Source organism: Gavialis gangeticus, unplaced genomic scaffold, assembly GCF_001723915.1.
Source record: "Gavialis gangeticus isolate Ggan-Ray unplaced genomic scaffold, GavGan_comp1, whole genome shotgun sequence".
Taxonomy (NCBI): domain Eukaryota; kingdom Metazoa; phylum Chordata; order Crocodylia; family Gavialidae; genus Gavialis; species Gavialis gangeticus.
In genome coordinates this window covers 20,306,420-20,312,746 of record NW_017729000.1, presented here as the reverse complement: position 1 = coordinate 20,312,746, position 6,327 = coordinate 20,306,420, and the positions used below count along the sequence as shown (strand labels likewise).

Here is a 6,327-nt window from a genome sequence, read left to right as displayed (position 1 = left end):
AGAAACAGCCACGCTACCACACAATCCAGGGGCTGGGCTGTGCATCTGTTCTGACAGCTATCAACATACAGGATCAATCTAATTCAATGCATCCTTGATTGGTATTGTAAAACCAGAAATTATGGGGCAGACTTCATCAGACTGTATTTCAGAGTAAGGAAGGTAGGCAGTATTTTGACTAAGCTCCTGATGTTGTTTTTTCACCAGTGTCGAGCAGAAGTACTTCTACTGAAGTACTGGTGGTGATATCAAACCAGAAACAGGTCGTGTATACACAAGCAGCGAGGTTGCTCTGACAGGCTGTAATTATGGAGCATCAGAGCAGACTTGATTGATCGAGTCTATTGGAGCATGGTAGTCACTGCGCTCCAGCAGACTCCAGCAGCTTGTGTATCAGTGTCCCTGCACTTAAAAGCCCAATGAGCTTTAGTTAAAGTGCTCCTACCACCATTTTTAAGCATGGGGATGCTGATACACAAGACACTCCAGGCGCTTTAATTAGAGCAACTCTCCAAGCCCCTTGAATTTAAATGCACCTCCCCTCCCCCTCCACTCCCAGAGCATGGGTATGTGCCCAAGTCTAAATCAGATTCTGAAGATTGGTCTGAGCCCCAGCTTTGGTTTTCGACACTAATTTTGTATTTCTGAAAGCAGGAGGCTGATCAGATGCAAAAGTGTGTTTTTGCAAAGAATAAGACCAAATCTGGAGTCAGAGTCAAATTCTTTTATCTTCTACCCAGCTAGATCTAGCCATTGAGGGATGTCCAGGTGAGCCTTATACAAGCAACCATTCATTTCTGGGGCTAGTTCTGCTACAGCAAGTTTAGAAGATAAAGAAACATGTAGGAAGCCTGCAGTATTCATTCCTACATGACTCAGGTCTTACCCAGGCTACTGCAATTAAACAGGGTCTGTTGAGTGAAGGACTGAGTCATCAGTGTCTGTCTGTGTCTGTCATGGGCAGAAAGCTGCCAAACAAAGAGCTTGTGTAAAAGGAAATATCATTCCTTCTGCATATTAAAAGGTTTCTCTATGCCGCTTTGCCAGCCAATTTGGACAGCAGTAGTTTTCCATTGTTTGGACATTTATCTAAACACAATAAAAGCCCTAAGGATTGGCAATGGGCCATTTGCGGTGCATCAAGACTAGGCTGGGAGAGCCCCATGCCACTGAGAAGAAATGTGCTTCCCGGACTTGGTAGGCAGCTTATGTTCAAACTTGCGTCTCTCTCAAATGGAAAGATTGACTGCCACATGAAGAAGTGGGAAAGAAAGGACACTGTGAAAGAGAGGAGATAGGACCCCTGACCCTTATGCTACATTGTGTTCAGCCACGATAGAAGCAACTCACAGAGGCTTTACTTCCAGTCCTAGATGGGGCTAAAGACATCCTAGACATCATGCCCTCACTTCCAGGAGCAGGTTTCCCATGACCCTTTGTCTGCGTGCTTAAGCCTAAAGTTCAATTGAGCAGTGTCAGTCTCCATTTTCAAAAACAGATGCTAGATCCTCATTTCCAGCTAGGAACATAAAGGGCAGGAAGATGCTGCGCACATCACTGAAGGTCTCAGATAGGTGACTTACAGAAAAGTATCGGCACTCAGGACTTCAGGAAACTGTAAAGCTCTACCAGTTACCTGCATTCAGTAGCTGATTCAAAGAGAGAGGTGATCATCAAAGTAAAGTGTTGCTGGTAGAGATGGTTGGAAAAATGCAGAAAAACAGTTCATAGCCAATTTTTAAATGTTTCTTTCAAAATTTCAAATTTCCACTTCAGAATTATAGTCACTGTTATTATTACTGGTGATGAGAATGTAGTTAAATAGATAAGCTGGTAGATTGATTAATTGGTATTTAAAATACATATTAGGATACAGGGAAACAAATATATATTATAGGCATCAGTTAACAGACACACTGTAGATATTTCCTAGCAGTTCTGAACTGAATAGTGTTTTGATGCCATTTGAAGTTCAGTGAAAATACATAAATTACTAGCTTTATGAATCTGTTGCTTGACACTGAGTCCAATTTCATGATCCAGACATTAGTATTCTAGCTGGCACAAGCTGGCAACAGGTTTGAGGTCTCGTGGTAGAGAAGACAAGATTTTAATTTTAGTTCTTCCATTGAGGCTCAGCTTGGTCTTCACATAGACATGGGCTTCGTCCTGGAAGCGTGACACACAGCCACCCTGGTATGGATGCAGGGAGTCCCAGATCTGTAGATTAACGCCACAGACACTGTAGCAGCACTGAAGCATGTCAGGAGGCATTAAAGGAGTGCTGGATCCTTAGGATCTTCCACTTGGAGGGTGGTATATCACTGAAACAACAGGGGCTGGCATGGTTTTGAAGTGTCAGGGTGTAATTAGGGAGTCTTTAATCCACAGATTATCAGCTCCTCACTCTAAAGCCCCCATCTGTTGTGCACATTGAAAGCATTTTATCTCTGGGCCTGCTCATGCTCAGGCTCACAGGATTTCAGCCTCTCATAAGGCTTTAATTGTTCATGCAAAGTGGCCTGTATGTATCTGCCAGTTGGTGGCCAGGCATTGGAGCAGATTTGGGCTATCATTTTCACACATGGGTGCTTAATGTTAGGCACTTAGAGTTGTACTTAGGCATATAATTAGTTAGTCTGAATTGCAGAACCTCCCATGGAAGCTATAAAACATTTGCACTCAAGATAATCCAGATAGTTATAATCCACAGGTACTTCTTATCCATGAATCCCTGTTTCTGAATTATACTCATTTCACCTCTGCTGACTGGTGTTACTGTGCATGTGATTACATGCGCAGGTGCTCACACATACATATGTAGACTGCATCAGTTCTAATCAACAGGGATTTATTTCTTCCTGGGGAAACAAAAAAGACAGGCAGCGTTTCGTTACCGTGTAGCTATCCTCAGAGATTCTGCCCAGAGAGGCAAGTAAGATTGCATTTAAGGGCTTTACCAGAATCCCACAAAGTTTTTCCCAAGGACCCTGCAGATCAGCAATTCCCCAGCACCTTCAAGACATGCTCCATGACTTACTGTGTGAGCTGTGAGCTAGACCAGTGGTTCTCAACTTTTTTTGTACCAGGACCCATTTGGCCAAGATCAATGTTTTGTCTTGATCCATACCCCATGGGCTATGCTGGGGCCCCTCACTCCCAACCTACAGTCCCCTGCCCCCCAGCTCCAGCCCTGCCGGAGGGGGCCCCCAGCTGCCCCCATCCCACTTGGGACAGAGCACAAGCACCAAGTGCTGCCCCCATCCCACCCCTGAGCAGCAAGTGCAGGCCTCTGCATGTATGGGCACTAGCCCTGTGCCACCAGCCCAGGCATGCAGGTCCCCTCTGCAAAGGACTATCCCCCGCCCGCCCCCCCCACACACACACACACACCAGCCCTCTGGACAGTCCTCTGGACCTCCAACCCCCCGTTCCCCATGCACTTACCTGCGTCCAGCAGCTGGGGCCACTGCCATACGTGCAGACGCCTGCAGCCTCCAATCGTCCCAGGCAGCCTCTTGCAGGCTGGACAGCCTGCAAGGGGAAGCCCGCGCTCTCACGCATTTTTCTGGGACTTGCTTGCGACCCTTTCAAATATTCTTGCAACCCACTTTTGGGTCTCGACACACCAACTGAGAAACACTGAGCCAGACCACTCCTGCAGGGGAAGTTGAAAGTGCTTTTCCATCCCCTTTGACTCTTTCAACAAAGCTCAGCGCACTGGATTCTGCCTTAATAAAATGATGTAATCAGGGCTTATATCCAGCCATATGGCTATAGTTACATTTCCAATTCAACCAGTTAACCAGGAAAAGAGGTAAGTCAAGTTCTAAATGAATAATCAGAGACATTTCCTTCATGAAACCTTAAATACTCAGAGAAATTTCCCTTTTAAATTTACAAGTACCCAAAAGACTCTAGAGACATCTATTTTTTTTCCTCTGACCAACACCTATTTTTTTACCTCTGATCAACAGTTCAAGCCTTACACCTTTTTCAGGAGTAATATAATGTTGTTATCACTTGGTCCATGCTCACTAAGGGGAGAAAAATAATTTACAAATAATAGTTTGGTTGACACATTTTATTACTGTCACAGTTAATAAGCTTTCCAAACACAGATGTCGTCATTATTCAAAATTACCATGACTTTCTCCAGCAAATATCTCTTGGTTGGAAGATCATTCATCAACCGTTCATTATAAATATTTGAATACCACAATTTGTGTGACATGTAGGTTACCTACATACGTTTCATGGATTTATTTCCGTTTTATGACTGAAAATATATCAATGAACCAACAACAGCACAAAGTTCACAGCATGTATCAGAGGGTTGCATTAAACAATGTGCAGCTACAAATTCACACCAATATCAGCTCTAAAATACGGTATTTTTTTTGTCTTTGAGCAGATGGGTTTATAATTCACTGAATATCTATACTGGTAAAGTTTGTTCTCCTGAATATTTAGGGAAACACAAAATAAGCAGGAATAGAATCCAAACAAATGTCTTAAACGTAGGAATAAATATTTATAATAAAAAAATGAGCAGCATTTAGCAAGCTGTATTGAATATTAGGTGGGTTTGGTAGATTCTGGCCACTGCCCAATGGACTAGCATCAATTTAAGAAGTAATCATCAATTTTTGCAACTGACAGCCAGGGACTGAATGAATAATGCACATCTCCCTGGCCTATAGGCACCCTTGACATGTTAAGAGTAAAGTACATTGCTGGGGTAGCGTGCAGAGGAAGCTTACTCTACAAGTGCCTATGCCTATGCTGTATTCATTCTGGGGACTGGAACCTACCCAGAGCTCTTACACCCAGCATGAACATTAAATCCACAAGCACATACATGCATTTGCCAGTGTTTGACACTCAAAGTACTCTAAGAGCTCTGTACAATAAAACAAGGTGACTTGCAGAAGAAATCTATGTGGCTGCAAAAATGATTGCCTGCTTCATCCGGTTTCCTTTGGACCCACAAAGCAGAGTTGCTGAGTTATTGCATTCTTTTTTGATGTCTTACACAAAATCACATTATTAAGTCCAGAGACACAGCTGACTGTTCTCCGCTCCCGGGTTTGCATTTCACGGTCACCACAGCAACTGCCACAAACAGTCTTGTTAACCTCTGAGAGCAGCCTGTTCATAATCTTAATAATCCACCCTCTCCAGATGGAAGAGTTTTCTTTCACAAAACAAATAGCTTCTTCCATGAGATATGGAGGAGACCATTCAAATCATCCTTGTGCACTGATTTTTCAGGTGCCATGAAGCTGAAGGAAGGAAGAAACTTAAACAGTGAAATAAGGTATTGTCTACACGGTCTACACTGCAGTTTAGTCTAAGAATTTAAACCAGTTTAATTATACCAGTATAACCCCTCATGTGAACACACTCACAAATGAGTACATGTACTTCTATAACTATATTGGCATAAGTGGCTAAAATTCCTGTGTACACAAGACTTAGTTTGTACAATGTCTAATGTCATCTGTATCACAAAGCTACATAATTTTTGCTGATGGTGTATTCAGTGGGTTTACAAAACAAATAATATTGATGTTCAACCAGATTCTGAACCCTCTAGACTAGCTGCAACAGTATTTAAACAAAGGGATTTACCCTTCCTGGCGTCCGCTGGAGTAACTGAATAAGAATCTAATCCTAAACATGAAAGAAGCCAGGACAAGGTGGCACCTTAGAGACTAATGGGTTCAGAGAAGCATAAGCTTTTGTAGGCAGCAGTGTTAAACCAATGGTGCAGCAGACATACACTGCATGCCAGTTAAATTATATCTTGCCCACAGTAAAAGGCCTGAACCAGATACTTGGATTACAACACCAAAGTTCTTCTCTGGGTTTTGGAGAGTTTTTTGCTGGTTTATTTTTTTTGGATGGGGTGAGGGAATGGAGATGTAATATATCTAGGTTTTCTTCTGTTTGGAGACATTAAAACCACCAGTTTAACTTTGTTTCAGTGATTATTTTGTGGTTTTCTGCTTTATTTTAAGCCTTTACAACACACTCTGAACTATCCTTTACCCATCCAAAAGTGATCTTCTAGGAATCCTGTAACTGTGCCTGAATTTTAAGGTCTCCCCTCTACCGGATATACAATACAGCACTAAAGGGGGCACCAATATGAGCCCCATAGTCTGCCAACCCTGCCCCAGAAACTGGTATGAGAAGCAAGGTATGAGAAACTGGTACAAGAAGAAAGTTCCCACTTTCATATAGAAAATCATAGGGGTTGGGGGTCACAAGCCAAAAGGAGGGAACAGGTAAAAAGGTAAGGAAACATCAACACTGTGGTAA

At 42.8% G+C, this 6,327-nt stretch overlaps 1 long non-coding RNA gene across 1 annotated transcript in view; it reads right to left on the bottom strand.

Annotated features, from left to right (window-relative positions):
* Positions 1-645: 645 nt before the first annotated feature.
* LOC109290018 overlaps positions 646-6,327 on the bottom strand; it is a 19,914-nt gene continuing 14,232 nt past the window's right edge. Inside the window, exon 2 of the long non-coding RNA XR_002095489.1 lies at positions 646-2,861. This is a non-coding gene — a long non-coding RNA (uncharacterized LOC109290018). The remainder of the gene's footprint in view (positions 2,862-6,327) is intronic.